A 22,974-nucleotide genomic window follows, 5' to 3' on the forward strand; every position below is an offset into this window, starting at 1 on the left:
TTGTGCCTAATTTTGGGCTGTAAGATAAAGGGGTCGTCAGGGAAGAGGTGATGCTTCAGGTGAACGTCTGGTCAGCTTAGTTATAATAGTGCCCTCCCTACATTTCCTGACTGTGGCAGCAGAAGCTCGCCTATCCTGGAAGAGCACCCAGGAGCCAGACTGCTTTTCAAAAGTACGTTCAAGTACCTACAAAGACATGAGAGTACTGTTCATGTTGTAGATGGTGCTAAGCTCCATGTGTGCAAAAGATGCCTTTTAACTAGTTTTTAAGCTGTTGCGGCGAAACGGCTTCAATGAAAATACTTTGTGTTAGAGGGAAAAAAAAGAGAGAGAAAACGAACAACTTTAATTGCATTAAATCCTTAAAAGATGCGTGACCCAATTTCCTTAATTAAATCAGTTTCACTTGTTCACAGTTGGATTTATGATATTCAACTTGGGGAAACATAAATTGCCTGGAATAGGGGTGACCAATTCAAGCAAATAACTTCATTTGATCAAGGAAAAATAAAGTCAATACTCTGAAAGAAGAATGACATCCCAGCAGAATGAGTTGATGAGAAAACGATGAGTGTTAGTGCGTTCGGCAGGTCTCTCCTGGGTTCAGGACTCGGACCTCCACCTGAGCATTGCTCATCACTTGAGAAGCCTTCACGTCATCTTAAGAAATCTTTGCCTTTAAAATTTTTTTCAATTAAAAAATTTAAAAAATTGTTTATTTTTTATTTAATTAATTTATTTGGATTACATCTCCATTGTTATCCCCTTATTTGTGTCCTCCCATTCCTCCCCCTCCCTCTTTCACCCTATTCCCCTCCCCTAGGTCAATGCAGAAGGGGACCTCCTTCCCCACCATATCGTCACAGCCTATAAAGTCTCATCCTGATAGCCTGCTTATCCTTTCCCTGAGTGCCACCGGGCCTCCCCACCAAGGGGAAGTGGTCAAATATGGAAGAAATCTTTGCCTTTTTTTTAAAAAAGATTTTTTTGGTCTTTTAAAGAAAATCAATTATCCTAAATGGCCAAAACATAGTTATTTCTGCTTTTCTTTCACTTGAGAAAGCAACCAGGATTTGGAGAAATTCAACTTTCTTGGACAATAGGTCAATGGTAATATTGTGTCCACGTAAGAGCTGTGAAGTACAAATGCAGGCTCTGCATAGGCACAGAAAGATCATGTCCTCTTTCTTAGAAACAGCTCCTTACTGGTTCCTTCTAGCTCTCCTGTCCATGAGCTTTCTGACATTTAACTTGATTCAGTAGATGGAATAGTCCTGGCTTTGCATCTGTCCTGGAATCAGGAGCAAGGCTTTTTCTGTGGAACTATTTTCTACTAAAAAAAAAAAAGCATCTCTCCCACATAGCAGAGATGGTTATTATAATAGTTAGCCAGCCATATATGGAAAGCAGTTAGCAGAGCATTCCCTGTCCAGCAGTAAGTAAACTCTGAGTATTAGAATTCAAAGTCCCACACATAGTAAAGCGAAGGTGATGTGCCTCCTGTTGAAAATTAGACCTATGATCTGAAATCTCAGTATGAGGTTCTAAGTATTTAACTCTGAAGGTAGCCTATTTCCTGAGTGAGAAGTGCTCGAGGTATGATGAGCCACTTTGTCCTAAAGCATGAGAGCTGGGCAGGGAAGAAGTGGAGAAGAGGCACGGATACAAGGCCTGGGGAAGCCGGGGATTGCTGTGGAGACACAGAGCTTGTGAACTGGAGTGGGAAAATCAAAGGGGATCTTGATGAGGATAGAGAAGGCAAATTATCTACGTAGTATTAACATTTGACTTCATGACAATGGAGCAATCCCCTCATAGAGCTTTCTATAAAGAATGAGTATGTAGTTGAGCATAGGTGGCTGTCCAGTATATTATATGCCTTCTAAATAGGATATCCTGAGCGAATTTCACAATAGCCATGTGCCGTGGCTGTTGTTGCTTCAGTTGAGATGATTAAATAGAGACTATAGGAAGTCCAGATTTTATGAAATCACAGAGCAGGAAAATGGAAGGGCTTGCATTAAAATTCAGCTCTCAAACTTGAAAGTCTGTGTCCTTTTTTATTTTTGTGGCACTAGATATTAAATCCAGAGCTTTGCAGACAGCATGAAACTGCTCTGTCACTGAGCAGGTGTTGCTAACTTGTGAAGGCTGGTCTCAAACCTGCAAACCCTCCTGCATTCCCGTCAAGGTCAAGACCCAGGGCTCACATTTACTGAGTATCAGTTGTAAGCTCGGCACTATGGCAGGCACGTCACTTTTACAATCCCATTTACTCTTCAAAGTAGGCTTAAGAGAATGAGATCATGGTTTATGGAACAACTTTTCTTAAGATGGCATGGGTTAGGCCAGGTGTTTTGAGCAAAGCAAAGTATACGTAAGACTCTGGCCCTAGCACATGGTGCTCCACCCCTCGCTGTCCCAGCAAATCTTTACTCTTTAGTTTCTAACAACATTACCATGTATAGTAACCTTTCAGCATATATTTGTAAAATATGACTCATCATCTAGCTTTCTTGTCACGTGTTTATTTTATTTTTAAAGCTCTTTAATATATCTTGTTCAATTTGTATGGAGCTGTACAGTTTAAAATCTGGCAGTCATCAAGGATCTGTACACTAAGGTGAAGACAAAATTATTTCATCATGTGCTTAAGGGGGCCCTTAATTTAATTTAGAATCTCTTCATCGAAACCTTTTATAATATAATAAAAATATGTCCTTGAGGGGGGGCCAGTTTCTTAGGACCCCACATAAGGAGTTAAATTTAGACTTCTTTTTGTACTTTTAATATTAACTTAAGGGGGTTTTGAAGCAATAATACAATAACAAAGCTCATGATTATAGTAAATTGGGAAGTGTTTTCTTTGAGGCTAATAAGGTAATCTCAATTTAGTAATAGTATGCCATTTTCTTTCCTTGGCCTTTTATTCAGAGTGATTTCAGTAGTTTCTAAGAAGGAACATGGATTTTGTGTGTGTGTGTGTGTGTGTGTGTGTGTGTGTGTGTGTGAGATATTTCTTAGTCAAAATCTTTTTTCTGTATCTTACAGAGTTGGTGACAGTTCAACGATTTAAAAAAAATCTTCTATTGAAGTCTTTAAGATAACTTTGAAAACCTTTGTGGTTTAACTTCATAAATTACACACATGCACACACACACACACGTGCACACACTCACATAATATGGGGTTTCGTGACATTATTTCCACGTATGCATGTACTGTGCTTTGATCATATTAGTCCTTTGTATTACTCATCTCTCCTCTTTCTTTCTCCTTCGCCCTTCCACACCTTTACTTGTAGTTCTTTTGTTCCCTTTTCAGTTTCCTGCATTCTTACTTGCGCTCTCTCCTTTCTCTTTCCTACCTTTTGCACATGACAGAAAATGAGGTACTCCTTGTTTGTGTGTGGTTGGCTTGTTTCACTTAGCCTAATGATCCCCAGTTCCATCCATCTTCCTGCAAATGATACCATTTCATTCCTTTTTATGATCAGGACTGCATTGTTCGTATACATTACATTTTCCTTATCAATTCGTCTGTTGGTAAGTGGATATTGTAAGTGAAAGGACACTTTTCAAATGAAGAAAAACAAATAGCTAATAAATACATGAAAAAGTGTTTACCATCTTTAACCACTGGGGAAATGAAAATTAAAACTTCATGCAGGAGTTGGACATGGTGACACATGCGTGTAATCCTGGGTGAAGACAGGAGGATCAAGAATTTATGGCCATCTCTGGATACATAGTAAGTTTTAAGCCAGTATGGGCTATGTGAGATCCTATCTCAAAAACAAAGAAACAAACAAACCCCAAACAGCCCCACCTCTTCCAACCCAAAAGCTGAATGAGTTGTATCTTTCCCCAGTCAGAATGGCTACCAGAAAGAAAACAGGCAACAATTCCTGGAAGGATGGGGCGGGGGAGAAAAGCTTTTTCACTAGCACAAGAGTCTATAAATTAGTCCAGCCAATATGAAGATCAGCTTGGAGGTTCTTCAAAAATTAAAAAACATATTGGTTTTACTCAAACTTAAAAAATATAAACAACAGTGACTTTTTCTATATGGTAAAAGATACTTTCATTTTTCCCATTTAAAAAATTAATTTATTCACTTTGCATCCTGGTTATAGCCCCATCCCACCTCATCTCCTGGTCCCAAGCTCCCCCGCTTACCATTCCTCAGTAATTAGGAGCTCCCTTTCCCACCCACCCCAGCACATCAAGTCACCTCAGGACTGAGCTTCTCCCCTTCCCCTGTGACGTGGCAAGGCAGTCCCACCAGGGGGAAATGATCGAAAAGCTGGCAAGAGAGTCCATGTCAGAGACAGCCCTCGCTTCTGCTTCCCTTACTAGAGGACCCACATGAAGCCTGAGCTGCCCATCGGCTACATCTTTCTGGAGGGCCTAGGACCAGTCCATTCAAGGTCCTTGTTTGGTGCTTCAGTCTCAGCAGGCCCCTCCGGGCCCTGGTTAGTTTGCTTTGCTGGGCTTATTGTGAAGCTCCTGTCACCTCCAGGCCCTTTCTCCTTCCCCCCACTTTTCCACAAACACTTAATGTTTGGCTGTGAGTCTCAGCATCTGTTTCGAGGTGCTGCTGGGTGGAGCCTCTCTGAGGACAACTCTGCTAGGCTCCAGAAAGACACACATGGTATGTACTTACGTATAAGTGGACATTAGCCATATAGCACAGGATAGACATACTACGATGCACAGATAATCTCATTTTAAGTAGTATTCTTCAGCTACTAAATTCATCTGTTAAGTCAATGAGTCCTGCCGATTCCACAGAGCATGCTCTATAGTTGAACAAACCCAGTTTTTAAAGTCGGCATGACTTATGGAGTTCAGCAGCGAAGTGTGGCATCATTGTAGGCAGAGTCTCTGACTAAGGCTTCTTTCCTTGTAGGTAGTTAATAGAAGTAGAGGTTGTTAATAGAAGTAGAGATTAGTTTCTGACTAGACTATTGGTTAGGATACTAATGTTAACAGAAGTAGATTGGTTTCTGACTAGACTGTTGGTTTGGGTCTTAACGTTGAGTTTGCTTTCTTCAGCAATGCACCACACTTTCCACTAAGAGCAGCTGTTTCCAGGGACCTTTCTCTACAGGAGTTTTCTAAAGGCTTAATTTAAACAGACCAGCCTTCCTAAGACACAGTAATATGACTTCCAACACCTAGAAATCTCTCATGGTTTCTTCTTAGTATCTCATTGGTTAGGCATTTCCCATCAATGCCTCACAAAGAGAAAGTGTTTTTGAGTTTTGACCACCCTGATTAGTAAAAACATTACAGCACAAAGGGACTTAAATTTTGTATGCTTTAAAGATCAAGTAATTAAAAACGCTCTTTGTTCTTACTTTTATGTGTAGGAAAATGTTGAGGCTAATTCTCTGACCATGTGGGATAATTTGACTCTCAATCAGTAAATTTAAAAGATCTTTCATAACATAAAAAGCTTCAGTTCTGCCAAGGACAAACGACTGGCACTAAGATTCCTTTGTTAGCTTAAGTCATTGATATGTAAAACAAAAGAAAATTCTTTGGCAGAAAGCTGTGGAATTTCCAGATGGTTTCTATCTATTTTCTCATTGATTGTATAATTAAAATCCCCTTTAATCATCAGGAAAAAAAAATTGAGATAGAATGCTTGTAATAGAACCCTACTGTGCTTTAGAGGACGACTTCTTTGGTGGTAGGTTCACTACTAATGAACTACTGGCAGCTTTTGGTCAATTGTTTAAGGAGAGAAGATGCCCAGGTAGCGCACTTCAGATGAAAATGCCTACTTGTAGTATTGTATTGGTTATGCCAAATAAGATAAATCTTTGGTCTATTGAACAGTAGTAAAATGAATATGAATTAGCACTGGCCAAGGGCATTTTTTTTTGGGGGGGGGGAGTGTTTCTCTTTCCTTGAAGGAAGATTCACACCTTTAATGAATTACAAAACAGACTACAGTAGTTGTGAAGTTAACTGCTAAGGAGATACCAATAGATTAGTCAATAAACACATAGGTATAGATCTTGTTTACTCATGGAAACAAGAACTAGCTGTATTCTGTGGGGTATATTGGTCAATAGAACTAACATTCCCATGAATTCCTTTTACCTGCTGAGCAGTAGATTCCTATTTGTCTATACATATAGAATCTGAGTATATAGGCATGGTTTTAGTTGGTAGATGAGGATGAGGATTTTTTTAGATTGAATGACAACTTCCAACTCTGTGGTGACCTTTTATGCTATCCAAATGTCTGTTTTTATGTATCTATTTCTTCTTGTTTACAAATCGTGTTAATGCTAGTTTTAGAGTTGAAAATCATATGGCTCTATTGATGACCCATAACCCCATTTATATATATATATATATATATATATATTTTTTTTTTTTTTACTTATGGTCTTTATTTTTGGAATACATCTGAACAAAATTAGGAATATAAGAGCTCTGTAGTTGTTTGAATAGGAATGGCTCCCACAGGCTCATTATTTAAATGTGTGGTCATTAGAGAGTGTCACTACCTGGAGGGTTTAGGAGGCGTGTTTTTGTTGGAGGAAGTGTGCCATTGCTGGAGTCAGTGTGGCCTTGTTGGAGGAAGTGGAAGTGTGTCATTTGGGGGTAGGCTTTGGGGTTTCAAAAGCTTAAGCTAGGTGCAATGTCTCCTTCTTCCTGCTGCCTGCAGGGCCAGATGTTGAACTCTCAAGCCTACTTTTCCAGCACCATGTCTGCTTGCATGCTGCCATGTTTCTTACCATGATGACAATGAGCTAACCCTCTGAAACTGTAAGCCAGCCCTGGCTAAACGCTGTTCTTTAAAGAGTTCATGGTCATGGTGTCTCTTCACAATGGGATACCGAGTAAGCCAACTTCTTTCCTAAAAGCCCAGTGAAAGGCCATGGCGGATCTGATACTACCATGTTGCTGGGTGAAGAGAAAAAGTGAGAGGGAAATTTGTTGATAAGGCTTTGCTTCTTGTTGGTCTTTGCAAGCCTATGTGGTTCCTGTTGGTCAGTGACTCACGTTATGGAATCTAAAGGCACAGGTGAATAGGGTTAAAAGCACTGATCCTAATCACAATGTATCCATCGAATGCTCACCTGCACTGTCTCATTTAAATTTTACAACCCTACCCAGAGATTAGAACCACCATCATCTTTGTTTCCGGAGTGAGGATGGGAAAGAATCAGGGAAGTCATATAATTTGGAGGACCCACAGTTTAGTCTGGGTAATGCTTGACCAGATACTTCCTCAAATTCTTGTTCTATATTTTATAGTGTCAACATTGTACAAGCAAGCTGAGTTGTTGAGCATCATCAGAAGAGGACTTTGAAAGATCCATATTAATGCCAGGGAGCCTCTCTGTGACCATCATTAGGAATAATTGCTGTCTGATATAGTCATCTTCTTGGAAGATACAAAAATATCTTCATATTTGCTTTGTATTTTTCAAACCCAGTTATTCTCTGTCTCTGTCTCTTTCTGTCTTTCTGTGTCTGTGTCTCTCTGCTTGCTTCTCTTTCTCTCTCTCTCTCCCCCCCATCCCCTGTGTGAGGGTGTCATATAGTTTCAGTTAATATGTAACTATTTTATTGTTATGTCTCATTTAACCTTTGCTGCAGTATGAGCTATTACTTAGCATGTTATTTAGTCTTAAATTTGAAGGGGACAGGTATCACTCTAGTTCATAAAACCAAAGTCATATACTTATCCCAGCACATGTTTTAAACTAAACTAGCACATCTCTAGTGATTGTTACTGCATTGCATTCAATTTAATTGACTGCAACATTTCCTTTCTTTGTGGTACCCAAAATAACAGTGCTGGTCAAAAACTGATGTTTTTGATGAAATGAAAAATAAGATTTCAATTTTATGCAGACAACTGTGGAGTTTAATTTTTTTTTTTGCAGGTTACTCAGCTAACGATTGGTTATGACATTTGATGGTTAGTTTCTGAGAAAACCACCTTATTTATTCTGGGCACAGCTGGGCCAACATTGTCCAATTTTTCTTATAATTAGATTTGACATAAGACAAAGTTCTGGACAATAGAACACAAACGGGTAACTGGATCCACAAAACCCCTGGATTTTCTCCACTTTTATTTTCCCAATTGTGCCAGCTGGATGCCAATACGCAGAGGGATCCTGGGAACTACATCATGAAGGTTGCTGGCCTGCAATTGGATACACACAATCTGCGTACAGTAGAGTTGCTTTTTATCTCTCACATTTTTTTAGTTTATTAATTAGTTATTCACCAGTGAGAGACAAACTTAAATTGAAATGTAAGGATTTGGGATTAAGTGAAGGAAAGATAAACATGTTTTTTGTTTAGATCACAAGTGGGGGATGAGAAAAAAGCCTTGTGAGAGCAGGTGATGTTTATTCCCTTAGAAGTCAAACCACCATGTGGGGGAGATTGGTTATTAAGCAGCTGAAAAACATCCTTGAACAAATGCTGAGAGGAGGTATAAATGTGAGCCAAAAACAAGAGGTGGGGCCTTTGGAGACTTAGGATAGTTTTGGCTGTTCATTGCTCCACTTCAAGATGCTCCTAGAGAGAACTGCTTGAGGGAAGGCTTCGGGACTCCGGCCTCCTGCTGAGGTTCCAGGTTCTGGTTACTCCAGGTTCCAGCAGAAGAAATCCTGCTGATTATGCCAGGAGAATCATTCCTCAGAACTGATATCCTTATGGTTTTGTTATTGTATTCTTTAATCCTCTTTTCCTATTGTTTCAGTTAGTTGGATTATAAGTGATGTATGCTTGGTTAATAAGTTCGTAATAAAATATATTTGCTAAGAAAGTTGAGCCTACAATTAAGGTGTTGTATATACATTCTGTTATCTTTAATATACTGGTAGAACCCAGACTCAAACTGTATCGTTATAATTATAAAATATTTCTTTTAAACTAGCGTTTATCGATGTTAATTGTGATACAGTGAATAAATATTTATTGTGAAAGAAGTTTGGGAAACAGTTGAGAAATTTCCTCGATATAATGGCAAAGCTACAACTATTGTGTACTATGATTGCCATGAAAATGTCATATGTGATTCTGATAGTTCTCAGTGACTCATTGAATCTTTCCTATGTTAGAGATTCCATACTTTATATAGGCCAATTTTTAATTAATGTATATTCATTATGCAGGACAATGGGAGTCACTATGACATCTTCAAATATTTATATCATTTGCTACACTCTGATTATATGCACCACATTTTCCCTCTTCTTCACCTCCTTCTATCAGTTCCCTTCTTTTCCTCTAATCCCCTTTCTATGTTCATTCCTTTAAAAAAAATCTAGATTTTACATGAGAGAAAACACATGTTTGTCTTTCTGCATCTGGCTTATTCTGTTTAATGTATTGATCTCCAGGTCTATCAACTTTCTTGCAAATGGCATGATGTCACTCTTCTTTACATCTGATGAGACTGCTGAAGACACACATTTTCCTTGTCCATGCATCTGCCGCTGACAGGTGTCAGGGTTAGTGCCATGAAAACATTTGTGACTTCTGCCACAATGAGCATAGGTGTGTAGGTATCTGTGTGAAATGTTGGTTGGGACTCCCGTCCTGTGAGTACAGATGCCTACAAGGGGCGTAGCTCCATCCTGAGTTCCATCTAAGTAAGGATTTCCACGGTGGCCTCCCTGGCGATGCTCATGGACAGTGCACAAATGGCTGCCTTTCCTGTTCTGCATCATTGTCAGCATTTGCTGTTTATTTGCTTGACGGCAGTCATTCTGATCACCGTGGGACAGATGTTCAACAACAATTGAGTTTCCTTTCAGCATGAGAAAGCTAAGCATTTTTCATGTATTTAACAGCCGCTTGTATTTCTTTGGAGAACTGTCTTCACAACTTACTTGTCCATTAGGTGGTTGTGGATTTTTGTATTTAGGTTTTTACATTTTTTTGCATATTTTAGGCATTTATTTCCTATTGGATCCCACCCCCTGCCCCTAGTCTGTAGACTATCTGTTGACTCTGCTGTTTCTTTTCTTGTGGTGATTTTGAATTTTATGCATTCCCATTCATTAATTCTTGCTATTATTTCCTGAGTTGTTGGGGTCTTATCAAGAAAGCCACTCGCTGTGTATGTATCTTACACTGTTATTTCTATGTTGTTCTCTGAGTCTAGAAGTCTTAAAGCTTTTTGTTTTATACTATGTAGGGCATCTGGTCCACTTTGAATTGATGGTCACACAGTGTGAAAAATAAACCTCTAGTTCTGTTTGTCTACATGTAAGTACCTACTTTTCTCTAATGAAGAAGCTGTCTTTTTATGTATATTTTTTGCTACCTTTATCCAAAATAAATTGATTGTAGTTGCATAAGCTTTTTGGGATGGGCAGGGTGGGGGGAATTCTTTATTCTGATCTATTTGTTTTTGTGTTTACTTTTGTGGCCCCATTGTTTTGTTTCTATGGCTTTGAGGCATAATTTGAAATCAGGTATGCAGATACTTTAGTTTTACTCTTTATGCTCTGCTGGCTAGTTTTATGTCAGTGCAACGCAATTTGGAATCATTTGAGATAAGGGAATCTCAGTAAAAAAAAAAATGCCCCCATCAGATTGGTCAGTGGGGCATTTTCTTGATTAATGATTGACTTGGGAGAATCCAGCCCAGCATGGGTGGTGCTATTTCTAGTCACTGGGTCCTGGATGGTACAAGAAATCAGGATTGGGAAGCCATGGAGAGCAGGCCAGTAGCTTCTGACTCTGGGTTTTGCCATGACTTCCCTCAGCAATGGGCTGCTATATGGATGAACGAGATACAACAACCCTCCCTCAAGCTGTCTTATCACAGAGATGGACACCTTCTGAGACCATTGCTTGGCTGCAATCTTTTTCCTTACATCTATAAAGAATATGCCACTGATATTTTTGAAACATATTGTTGTAGATCACTTTTGATAACATGGTTATTTTCACAATATTAATTCTACCAAAGCACGGACACGAGATGCCTTTCTATCTTCTAGTGCCTTCTTCAGGTTTTTCTTCAGTGTTTTAACATTTTCATTGTAGACATCTTTTACCTCTTTCGCTTGGTATATTTTTAGGCATTACGTTTTTTGAAGATATTGTAAATGAGGTTATTTTCTTGATTTTTCTCAATATTCTTAGTATGATTTCTCTATGGTGATCTATCTATCTATCTATCTATCTATCTATCTATCTATCTATCTATCTATCATCACCTATCTACCTATCCATCCATCCATCTATTTATTTGTTTATATCTGTTTTTGGTAGCTCAGTAATATGACATAGGACTAAGTTTGGTAGCTTCCATTCCTTTTTTATTTTATGGAATAATTTGAGTAACACTAGTTTTAGCTCTTCTTTAAAGATCTGGAAGATAGACCTTTATACTTTTCTTTTTTCTTCTTTCAATAGAGATCAATTTAATTTTTATTTATACGTTTTTGTTTCTATTTTTAATTTTTATTTTATTTTGAGAATTTAAAAAAATTTATTAATTTATTCAGATGACAACTCAATTGTTATCACTTGTATCCTCCTGTTCCTCCCTCCCTCCTGCTTTCACCCTATTCCCCTCCCCTAGGTCTAAGACTGAGGGGTACCTGCTCCCCGACTATTGTCACAGTCATCTTGGTATATAAAAAACCTATCCTGGCCCTACTCCCTCCTGCTCTTCTGGGCTAGTGATAGGAGCTTATGTCCACTTCCGCCTTTCAGTACGAGGGCCTCATCCAGCTTGTGCTACGCATGTTGTATGCCTGCCTTGGACTAAATGTCCCAAGGTCTCTCTCACTCTCTGCACATTTCCCAGCTGGGTTCTCTGAATTAATATCTATTGCAGGCGGGAGCTTCTCTGATGCCGGCAGAGTGAGACCCTGATCTACGGGCAGAGCAGAACGTTATTAGCAGTCACTGTACAATCACCATGGTTGATTAGAGGGTTTTTAGCTGGGTTGCTGTTTACCTTTCTCTTCTGGTAACATGAGCACTCATCAGTAGGAGGGAAGGCTCTCGGTGTTCCATGAGCTATGTAGATGTTGTCTTCAGCCACAGGGATTTACCATCCATTTGTGGGAAGCAACCAATAGTTTTAGCAACAGCCTGAGTTGTTTGGGAGTTTCCATTGGATCACTTTGGTTGATAACTCAACTAGATGCAAAGCATTCCTATGCCCAAACTTTTGACATCAAGACATAACATTTTCATCCATGAAGTTTATACTTAAGAACTACGCAAATGAACTGAAAAAAAAAAAACTAAAGAAAAATCTCATAATATTTTAATGGAACTGATTTTTATGATTGGCCACATTTATAGCTAGTAGACTATATTTAAAATATTTATTTCCTTTAGGTTTGGGGTTTAGGTACAAGTGCTATATTCCAGAGAGGAGATACAAACTGAATTACATGCTTCTTCTACTTGGAAAATGAGAAGTTGAAATTTAATAAACTTTATGTCCTTATCTTTGCTTAGCTCCCCAAACAGCTACATGGAAAGAGATTCATTTAGTATTTGAAAAAAGAATAGAAGATCCTTGTCATCTTCTCATTTGGGAAACTACTAACCTGCACTTCCGGCATACTCAGGTAATCAAGTTTATTCCTTCTCAAGTCTCTGATGGAATTGAAGACCAGGTAGCTTAGTTTTACAATGAAGCTTAGTTGTTTAGGGGTTAATATGTTTTTAGGTCTAGATAGATGTCTTAAGTTGATAATGACAAAATGTGATGGAGATTGATTTACATTCAGAATTTTAGATGCACCAAGATAGGAAAGATGTTTTCTTTAAGGCTGTTAAATACAAATAATGAAAACACTAAGACTATAACATTTATATAATTTCTGGTTATGTCATGGTTCTTCTTGCTATAGGTAGTGTGTTGTATATATGTGTAATAATATAAATGTATATGTAAAAAATAAAAAGAAATTTAAAAATAAAAAATAAATTACTTTAAAAAAGAGAAAAAAAAGAAAAAGGAAAAAAACAATAGAAGAAGCTGCAGAAGCACAAGGAAATACTTAATAGTATTTCAGATTATTTGTGAAAAACAGAATTAAAGCTTAGAAGTCTTTTTTCAATCCTTTCTAAATTTATTCACATCTGTTTGTCTAAGAATGAGCAGCATATTGATTATCAAAACCAGGTTAGTGTTTTTATATTAATCCTTGATTTCCCCCATTCTATATAAGAAAGGCTCTTTACTTTCATTGGCATAAACTTCTTATCACAGATGCCCAGACCTTAGTAGGTCCTCAGACTTAGCACAACTGACTCCACAGTGGAAGTACCACTCAGGCCATAAAGCTCAGCACACAGACAGCACCTCCTGCCAGAACAAAAACAAAGACCTAATCCATCACAGGCCATAGTTCTGGGAACTACATCTCTAAACGTGCTAACCTTGCTTTTTTAGTTCTGCTTCTGGCTAAGTGTTCTTGTGAACTGAAGTGCATCAACCCAGGCTACAGCTTTTGTGCTTAGAAGCTCACCCTGAGAAGCTTACCCTGAGAAGGCTTGTGGGAATACTGGGATCACAAATACTCCGTGTAGTTTCTTGCTACCTAATAAAGACTTTCTATTGGCTTAAAAACCTGTGTCTGGGTAGTTGTCTCTGGTGGAGAGCCTACAACATTTTCATTTGGAAATGTATTTGAATGGAATGTGTCCTCTGTGCAGAGTATTTTCCACATTATATATATTCTCCACATAACATATATATTTGTGTATACATATACACACATAAATATATATAAACTCACATACATATGTGTATGTATATATGTGCTTGAGTTTATTTGACCTCTTTTTAAGTATTAGTGATGAGTTAAACAGATGGCTTTCTTTCAGATATTTATCTTTCAGCACTGCCAGATCGAATGCCTTTGATGACACATGTGCCTGTGTCTTCAGGTAGCAATACATGGTGCAACAGCTAAGAGGCAGGGGTGCCTTCTGAGTTTCGTCATGCGCTGATCGGTCAAGGGACTGAGTTCCTTTTCCAAGAAACCATTCCAGAAACAAAATGTTTTCGCCTGAGCTTAAATGAAAAGCAGATACCGAAAAGGCTTTAAACTGAAAAATAATAGATTCGCTGGCATCAGGTACTGAAGGGGCTGCTCATTATTTAGATTTCTCCAAAAAAAATTTTTTTTTGGCTATGCTTGTTAGTTGAGGGTCCAAAAATTCTCTGGAAATTATTTTCTGTGTTAACCATAAAACTACTAAACAGTTTATTATTGTCAAATTCACTTAAAATGGATAACCCTGATCTCTATGTAATTCCCTTTAGGGACTAGCCTGTGGTTAGGATACACTTTAGGACGCCATTGTTAAGCATCTCAATAAATCAATATAGTTCAGGAAAATCTGATATTTCTATGGAAATTTCCATGCTTCCATTACTCTTTGCATACTATTAAAGCCAGTGATTCCTCAACTGGAGAGTCTGGGGCAGACATTTTCTTAGGCACGCTGACGAGAAGAACACTGCTGTGGGAATTTGTCTCCTTCATGCTCAGTCTCTATGTTTATGCTCTCCAAGTTTACCTTCAACCACTGTCAACCTAGATTAACGCTGTTCCTCAGTCACACCTCTAGCCTCCTTATTTGCCAGGGGACACTGACAGCATTAGGTTTGCTTACAGAGTCTGATAGAGGTTATTGTACAGATCATATAAGGAGTCCATTATATATATGTATGTATTTAGCTGCAGGTAAACAACCCCTATTTGCCTAGTATTGAGAGTTTGGAACAATTGATTATACTCCTGGGTCAATAAGATCTACTAAAATTGTATGGGAAGCCCCTAGCCCAGCAACATCATCATTTATGAAATCCTTGTCTAGAAGAGCTTAATACTTTTAGCAGTTAGGACAAAATTTGTTGATGGAAAGATTGCTTATTTAGTTACTGATCTTTCTTTTTAAAAAGGTAATGGCTTTTAAAAATTACCTACTTATTAGCCGAGCATGGTGGTGCATGCCTGTAATCCCAGCACTGGGAGGGCGGGGACAGAGGAAGGTGGATCTCTCTGTAAGTTTGAGGCCACCCTTGAGTTTCAGGACAGCCAAGGCTACACAGAGGAACCCTGTCTCCAAACAAACAAACCAAAAACATTTACACACATATTTAGGATGATAGTAGATTATTCTGTATCTAAAACATAGAATATTTTGTAGCCTCCAAAAGAAATCTTGGTTCAGTAAGAATTGAAGAAATTATAGACCAAGAACCTCATAAACGGATACATTTGGCCTTTCATACTCCAGGGTTCCGTGTTTGTGTAATTGACCAATTAACCAACTTTGTTGCTTATTTGGCCATCAAAATATCAAGTCAAATTCGAAATATTAAATATCAATAAATAAAATTTTATGTCTGCAATGAGCATGTATAATTTTCCCCTAAGCAGTATAGTGTAACAATGAAGTACATAATGTTTCCACTGTATTAGGCATTATAAATAATACAGAGGAGTTAGTGCATACAGGAGAATGTGTGCTGTCTGCATGTGTATACCATGATGTTGCATAGACGGGACATGAGCATCTCTGGGAGGTGGTATCTCTGAAGGGTTCTAGAGCCCATTCCTTGTAAACCCCACAGGACCAAGGCATTTTAAAATGGATTATTTCCCATTTGCTTGTTTTCTGTGTTGTGATGTTAATGTCTAGGGGTCAATAAGCATGTTCCCCTTTTTCTGTGAAATTGAGAAGAGTGATTTTGGAGTTGCCTATGCAGGCTTTTTGCTGAAAAAAAAAAAATCCAGGTTTTGCGTGCCTTAGAAAATAAATATCTTGTCAACACTTCTTATTCCTTTTTATTTTCCCAGGGCTGTGGCTTGTAAAACAGGCATGCTATGTATTGGCTTTCTCTTGGACAGGACTTGCTTCCTCTCATGAGATTCTGTGATCCAAAGTCCCAAAGAGCTTGGACTATCCGAACATTGCATGTCTTAGCATTTGTTCTAGTAGACTAGATTACACAGAGCAAGAACTCCTATTGGATTCCTGCAGCCTTTGAGCTTGGACAATCAGTCTTAGGAAAAACCCAAGTTCCTAAACTCTGGTGGACTTACTTGTCTGCCTTTCACAGTCCCAAAGAATTAGTTTCATGTAGCAGGGCTCAAGTGGACAAGCCTGGTTTTTTTCTGCTTAAATAATTCACTTGTTCCATTAAAATTAATGCCTGATAGCTCCATAAAAATATTTTTAACTTTGAAAGGGTAAATTTATGGGTTTTCTTCTCAGACGATGACAGGCAAACCAGAGGAAGTGAATTTTAATTCCTAACAACTGTTCTTAAGGCCATGCTTCTCAGTTTCTTTATTTTTAAAATGGTCACTAGCCTTCTGTGTAGCCCCAAACAATAGCACGTTGCCTACTCTGCGAGCAACAGAAATTGTATGTTATCTTTGTTTAGAAATATACATCTTTTGAGTTTATCTCCATCAAATTGTGTCTCAGTGTGTGCTAAAGTATTCATTCCTGTATGACTGCAGTTTTTTAATGGAATCGCCCAGCAGGCCCAATTGTCAATGGTTAGCCATATCATGAATAGACAGCCATGAATATAGAGTGTGGGTAGCTAAGCGCCCGTGACCAAATGGTCAATGCCATAGAAATCAGATTTTAGAGTAGGCAAAAGTAGGGTGACGGTCTCAAGGGGGAATGCATTCACAGTGCTCCCCGCCCCGCTCCCCCTTTTTATTTTTGGTTGTGAGCCTAGCCTTTAACGGCTGACCCATCTCTCCAGCCTACTGCTCCCTTTTTTGGGTGTATTTTCTCTAGCACACTGTTTGAAAGAAGATGCTAACAGTAACAGTTTTGTGTTAGGCTTTATTACCGAAGCAAAGGAATCACTCGGTACCCATGGCTCCCGAGGAGGCTCCTCACTCTTCCACGATACTTTACTCGGCAGATGAATTAGGTGCGAGGCTCTTAAGCATCCTGGGTTTTCAGAATTTCTCTTGAGGGAAAGAATCTAAGGAATTGGACCTCCCCGCAAAGTTCACGGACACAGATGGAGGAAGTGGTTGCAGCGCGGCGCTTTGTGACTGAGTCTTGACTTCTTCACGACTTCCCAACATACCTTTGAAGTTACGGGAGAACTTGCTGTTCTTTGAAAGTGCCAAGATCCCGTGTTAAGCCTTCGGGGTTTTCATTTGCTGAAGCTCTTGCTGCCAGGAATAGTCCTTTCCCAAATCCCAGACTGGCTTGTTTCCTCCTTTTCGTTCCAGCCCCAGATCAGACGTCTTTTCCTCTTGAAACACTTAAAAAAAAATCACACTATCTGCTTTGGCAGTCACAGAAGAGCACTTACCACACTGGTCCTAGACTTTATTTTTTAATGTTTTATTTGTCCTCATCCCTAGAATGTGATTCCATGTAGGGGAATTTTTTCCAGTTTACGACGGCACTCCAGCTATTTGATGGCATCAGGTGTTTGATACACAATGTGGTGGTGAATGAATAATAGAATTCTGAGTAAAGCCAAGCAGGCTATTATACAGGACTTGTGTTATAAGGAGCTGTTTATTTTGTTATTGTTGTTGTTGTTATTATTTGTATTTTATTTTTTATATTTTATTAATTTACTCATATTACATCTAAATTGTTATCCCATCCCTTGTATCCTCCCATTCCTCCCTCCCTCCCACTTTCCCCCTACTCCCCTCCCCTATAACTGTGACTGAGGGGGACCGCCTCCCCTGTATATGCTCATAGAGTATCAAGTCTCTTCTTGGTAGCCTGCTATCCTTCCTCTGAGTGGCACCAGGCCTCCTCATCCAGGGGATGTGGTCAAATATGGGGCAGCAGAGTTCATGTGAAAATCAGTCCCTGCTCTCCACTCAACTGTGGAGAATGTTCTGACCATTGGCTAGATCTGAGTATGGAATACTACTCAGCTATTAAAAACAAGAAATTCCCAAAATTTGTGGACAAATGGATTGAAATAGAAATGATCATAATGAGTGAGTTCACCCAGAAGCAGAAAGACTCAAATGGTATATACTCACTTATCTCTGGACACAAGCCCAAGGGGCATGTCCCATGAAAGTCTTCACTCACCAGGAAAGTGGGTCAGAGGGGAGAACATCCTATTGGGACTCTAGGTGAGAGAAGTATGGGAGAATGGGGAAATAGAAGGATCCAGAGGGTCCTAGAAACCTACAAGAAGAATATTTTGATGGGTGGATCTGGGCCCAGGGGTCCTGCCCAAATTATGGCACCAGCCAAGGACAATATGTGCGGTAAACTTTGAACCCCTACTCAGATCTATTATTATTATTATTAAAATGAAATCTCCTTCACTCCCACTGCTGTCAATCTGCTTCTGGTTCCAATATTAATTTAGAAATTGCAAATTGCTTACAAGAGGCATCTGATGGTGAATTTTATGGGACAGAAGGCTCAATAATAAGAAAAGCAAATCCCATCCTAAACTCCTGTGACATCAGTTAGAAGCAGGTGAGTGCTTTCTTTGTAACATCAACATCGTTTTCATCTGTGTGCATACATGTCTACTACAGAAGGTAGCATGTCCTCTTTTCTGAGGATACCCACAAGTAACAAAGAAGCATTAGCAGGTAAAGCCAGGAATGAGAAAGTTCATAAAAGTTGTGGGGACACCGTGGCTAAAACTCTCTTTTTAATCTTCCAAAAGCATGTGGCTTGAGTGATATGCTAATTCCCAACACTATTCCACCATCTTATTTTTCAAATACGTCTCTTACTATTTGCTTATTACTTTCTTTCTCTCACTTGCTTTTCTTGCTTGGCTATACCCTTAGAAACTGAAGCTGCTTAGAATTCTACTCCTCGCCGCCTTCTTCTTCCTCATCTTCTATGTTGCTTCACTGCCTTCATCTTTGTGCTAATGATGACATCTTGGTACCTACTTTCAACCCATATCTTTCTCCCAATTTCCAGGCCTGAGTTTCTAGGCTTTTCAGCTCATACCTTCCACCAGCACCTCAAAATGTCATGTCTCAAACCAAGTCAGTCCTGTCAGTTCCAATGTCTTCGTCTGTTTTGGTTTCTAACCATCGAACACATTATCTTTTCCTTATATCCTATACTTTACAGGCTACCGTTGGCTATTTTCTATCCTTCCAGTCACTACAAAATCAGATTTCCATCATTTAAAAAACCCAAGTGGCTTCTTCCTGTGTCTTTGATCATACTGACTCATTTCTGTCTTCTGCAAACACCTTATTCCCCCCCCAAGAAATTAATAATTAAGTATAAATTTCTGCAATCTACACCCCAAGCATCTTGATAGCTCAATGTCCCTCTGTCTCTCTACTCTCAGCTGAGTTCAACTTTTAATTTTTTTTTTAATTTTTAAATTTTAAATTTTAATTTTTTTTGCATTCCACCTTTTTCTTGGAGTGTGCTCTTTCTGTATTTCCATCTCCTGTGTCTCAGCGCCCATTGCTGGCCTACCTTCTTCTCTCAATGGACTCTGTAGTTTCCTCGCTTTTGTTGGTGGCTCTCTACAGCAGTCCATTAGCCATTTTTCTCTCAATGGATTCTTGTTTTTGTTTGTTTGTTTATTTGTTTGAGACAGGGTCTCACTATGTAGCCTTGGATGTCCTGGAACTTGATATGTAGATCAGGCTGGCTTCGAACTCACAGAAATCTCTGTCTCCTAAGGACTGGGTTTAAAGGTCTGTGTCACCATGACTGGCCCTTTTATGTTCTTTCTGGACAATTATTTAAAGCTAAATTAATTTAGATTACTAAAATATGACACTGACTTTACGGGTATCTTAAAGCCAAAGATAAAGCTTCTATTTGATTGCTTTGCCTTATCTTAGGCAATGAATGGTGTAATGGCTCTTACTCAGGAAATCTGGATTTTTTTCATGAGTATCAAGATCCTAGTAAGTTTCTAGGGAGATGGGGCAGAAGGAAAGGAAAAGAGAAAGGGGAGGAGAGGGAGGGAGGTGGGAGAGAGAAGAGAAAGGTGGAAGAGAATGAATGAATCATGGGCGAAGACTATATCATGCCTTTGGATAAACGTAATTTTCGAATAAGAAATTGTAATGAGCTTCCAAGGTAATTAAAGCTTCACCAAGACAAGGTGGCGTTGCAGACACAGCATGCACACCTGTTTGTGTGTCATTGTCACTATTCTGTTAAACATTCTACAATCTGAGGAGATGTTACATGAGGTTTGGGATGTGAGTTTATACTCAAAAGAACACTGTGTTCTGGAGCATCCAAGGAATTCACAGAGTTCTTTGGCTAAACCGTGTCAGCCTCAGCATAAAAGGATGCAGAGAGCTTGCATATCTGACATCAGGAAAGGCCCTGACAGATAGGACCTACCTGCTGACCTCATCGTGCTGTGGTCTTCCCTGGCAAAGTCACCTTCACTCCTGGAAACTTACCTTTTTTTTTTTTTTTTTTTTGTCCTCATGGGTGCAGTCGCTATTTTGGTGTCCTCTTATCTAAGTCACAATGTCCACTGTTTCTTGTTCGTGCATGTTTTTAAAAATCACTATCATAGCCAGTCAGTGGTATCACAAGCCTTTAATCCCAAGAGAGGAGACAGTTCAAGTTCAAGGCCAACCTGGTCTACAGAGCGAGTTCCAGGGCAGCCAGAGCAGCTACCCAGAGAAACCCTGTCTCTGTCTCAAAAAACAAAACAAAACAAAACATCACTTATAAAAATAATGTGTACCCACGGAAGCAGCTAAAGTTACAGGCATGCAAATACACAGGAAAGCAGTTTTCCTTTTCTCTGCTCTCTATTATTGTTTCAACAAGACTCCGCGGTCTCGGGATCTTTTAAATTGCTGCTCAGTTATTATGCGCTTCTTGATTTGCTGGTTGGCGACGTGGCGTTCTAAAGCAGCTGTACATATGCAGTGAGTACTTGTGGGTGGGTTCGCAGATAAGTGCATACCTTGGCATCAGTCAAATCAAGGCTACAAATACATACACCATTCTCAGGGTTCCCCGTCAGTCCTTTCATTAGCAGCGTTTGGATTTTCTTTTTAGTAAAAGTATTTATCACGAGCGCTGCCCTCTGAGCAGGCTCTCAAGGTGTAACACAGTACTACTAATTATAATCACTACGTTGACGGCATATTTCTGAAACCTGCTTTGCATGACTGAAGCCTCAGCCTCTTGCTGTCTCACCACCACACCCCCTTTCTCCAGGCTATTCACCCTCAGACTTCTGATTTCTGAAACTGTGGGTGTGAGCCTAAAAAACTCAGGCAGTACTATTTTTCCTTATTTGACTTTTTTTTTTTTTTTAAATTTACCACAATGACCTCCAGGTCCATCTGTGTTGCTTACAAATGACAAGATTTCTTTTTTCAGCAGGCTGAATAATATTCCACCATCTGTATAATTCAGAATTTGTTTACACATTACTTCACCCATGGGCATTCAGGTCAATTCCATATCTTGGCCTGTGTGAGTTATGCTGCAACTAAAGAGGGAATGCAAATGGGATTCCTAGGTCAATGGCAGATCTTTTTTTGAATGTTTCCGAATAACCTTCTTTCCGTTTTCCAGAGTCACTAGCAGTGTATTTCCTACCAACAAAATACAGGTGTTCTCTCATCTCTGTATCCCAGCAGAATATCATCATCATTTTTTCTTTCCGATTGCAGCCATCTTGACATGTGTGGAACGATGGGACAGATGGTTTTGATTTTACCTTTCTAGATCATTAGTCATTCTGGATGCCTTTTCCTGTGTCTTTCTGGCCACGTGTCCTCTTGTTTGTGTGTCTCTGTGTACGTGCTGTTGTATAGAGGTGTGGCGCGTGCATACCTGCACACGGCTGTGTTTTGAGGCCAACAGTTTGACAGCATATGCCTTTCTTCAGTGGTTCTCCATTGTTGTGTTTTGAGACAGGGTCTCTCACCAGGCAGGGAGCTTGAGGTCCCTGTCTGTCTCAGCAACCCCTTGTCATAAGGCTGGGGCTGAAGGCATGAGGCGCCATGCTCAGATTTCCCCATGCGCTCTTTAGTCTTTCCAGGCCATGCACATCTTTTGGGAGAAAGGTTCAACCAGTGCCCTTGTCATTGTTTAAATTCCGTTATTTGTTTTTATATTATTTGGAATTTCTTATATATTAAGGTCCCTCTCCACATTCTACAGATTTTTTTTTTTACAGGTTCTACAGATTTTTTTTTTTAAAAAATCACTTCTCACAGGTTGTTTTTTCTTTTTTAAGCTTAATGTTTATTTGTCTACTTTGTTTCTTTGAGACAGTGTCTTGCTATGTAGCATAGTTTGGCCTTGAATTTCTGAGCCTCCTTTCTGAGCCTCCTGGGGTCCCAACTAAAGCTAGTTAAGTCCACATTTGACTTTTCCTTTATTGACAGCTGTTTTGAGCAGTCCATGAGCTACTTAGCAGGACGTGTCACTGGATACTGAGAACTATATCCTGATTTCTGTGCCCACCTTCTCCCTCTTCCTCCCCTTACCTACGTACAGACATTGCTGATCTATCCACCCCCAGTGATCTGGTGTACTGTGTGTCCAGCAGTCTGTGTCTTGCCTTTAAGGAAACTAGGTACTAGCTTTGGGCCAAGGGAATCAGTCTCAGCACTAAATTCTGTTCCCTCAGGATGAGGCAAAGCACTTTGCTTTTTTTTCTTTTTCTTTTTTTTTTTCCTGTCTGCATACTATGGCTTTGTCTTATGGTGTTTATTGCTGCAAAGAGACACTATGACCAAGGCAACTCTTATAAAGGAAAGCATTTAACTGAGGCTGGCTTACCGTTTCAGAAGTTCAGTTCATTATCATCATGGCGGGAAGCATGGCAGTGTGCAGGCAGACGGACGTGGTGCTGGAGAAGGAGATGAGAGTTCTACATCTTGCTCTACTGGCCGCAGAAGGGGACTGTGTGCTACACTGTGCAAAGCTTGAGCATAGGAAATCTCAAAGCCTACCTGACAGTGACACACTTTCTCCAACAAGGCCACACCTCCTC

General features: G+C 39.4%; 1 long non-coding RNA gene across 1 annotated transcript in view; it reads left to right on the forward strand.

Moving 5' to 3' along the window:
• The window catches only part of LOC311606182, a 56,753-nt gene extending 44,077 nt beyond the window's left edge, over window positions 1-12,676 (forward strand). Inside the window, exons 6-7 of the long non-coding RNA XR_014782246.1 lie at window positions 10,189-10,259; window positions 12,480-12,676. This is a non-coding gene — a long non-coding RNA (uncharacterized lncRNA). The remainder of the gene's footprint in view (window positions 1-10,188; window positions 10,260-12,479) is intronic.
• Window positions 12,677-22,974: the final 10,298 nt, after the last annotated feature.

Source organism: Acomys minous (assembly GCF_964271855.1).
Source record: "Acomys minous genome assembly, chromosome: 9".
Lineage (NCBI taxonomy): Eukaryota > Metazoa > Chordata > Mammalia > Rodentia > Muridae > Acomys > Acomys minous.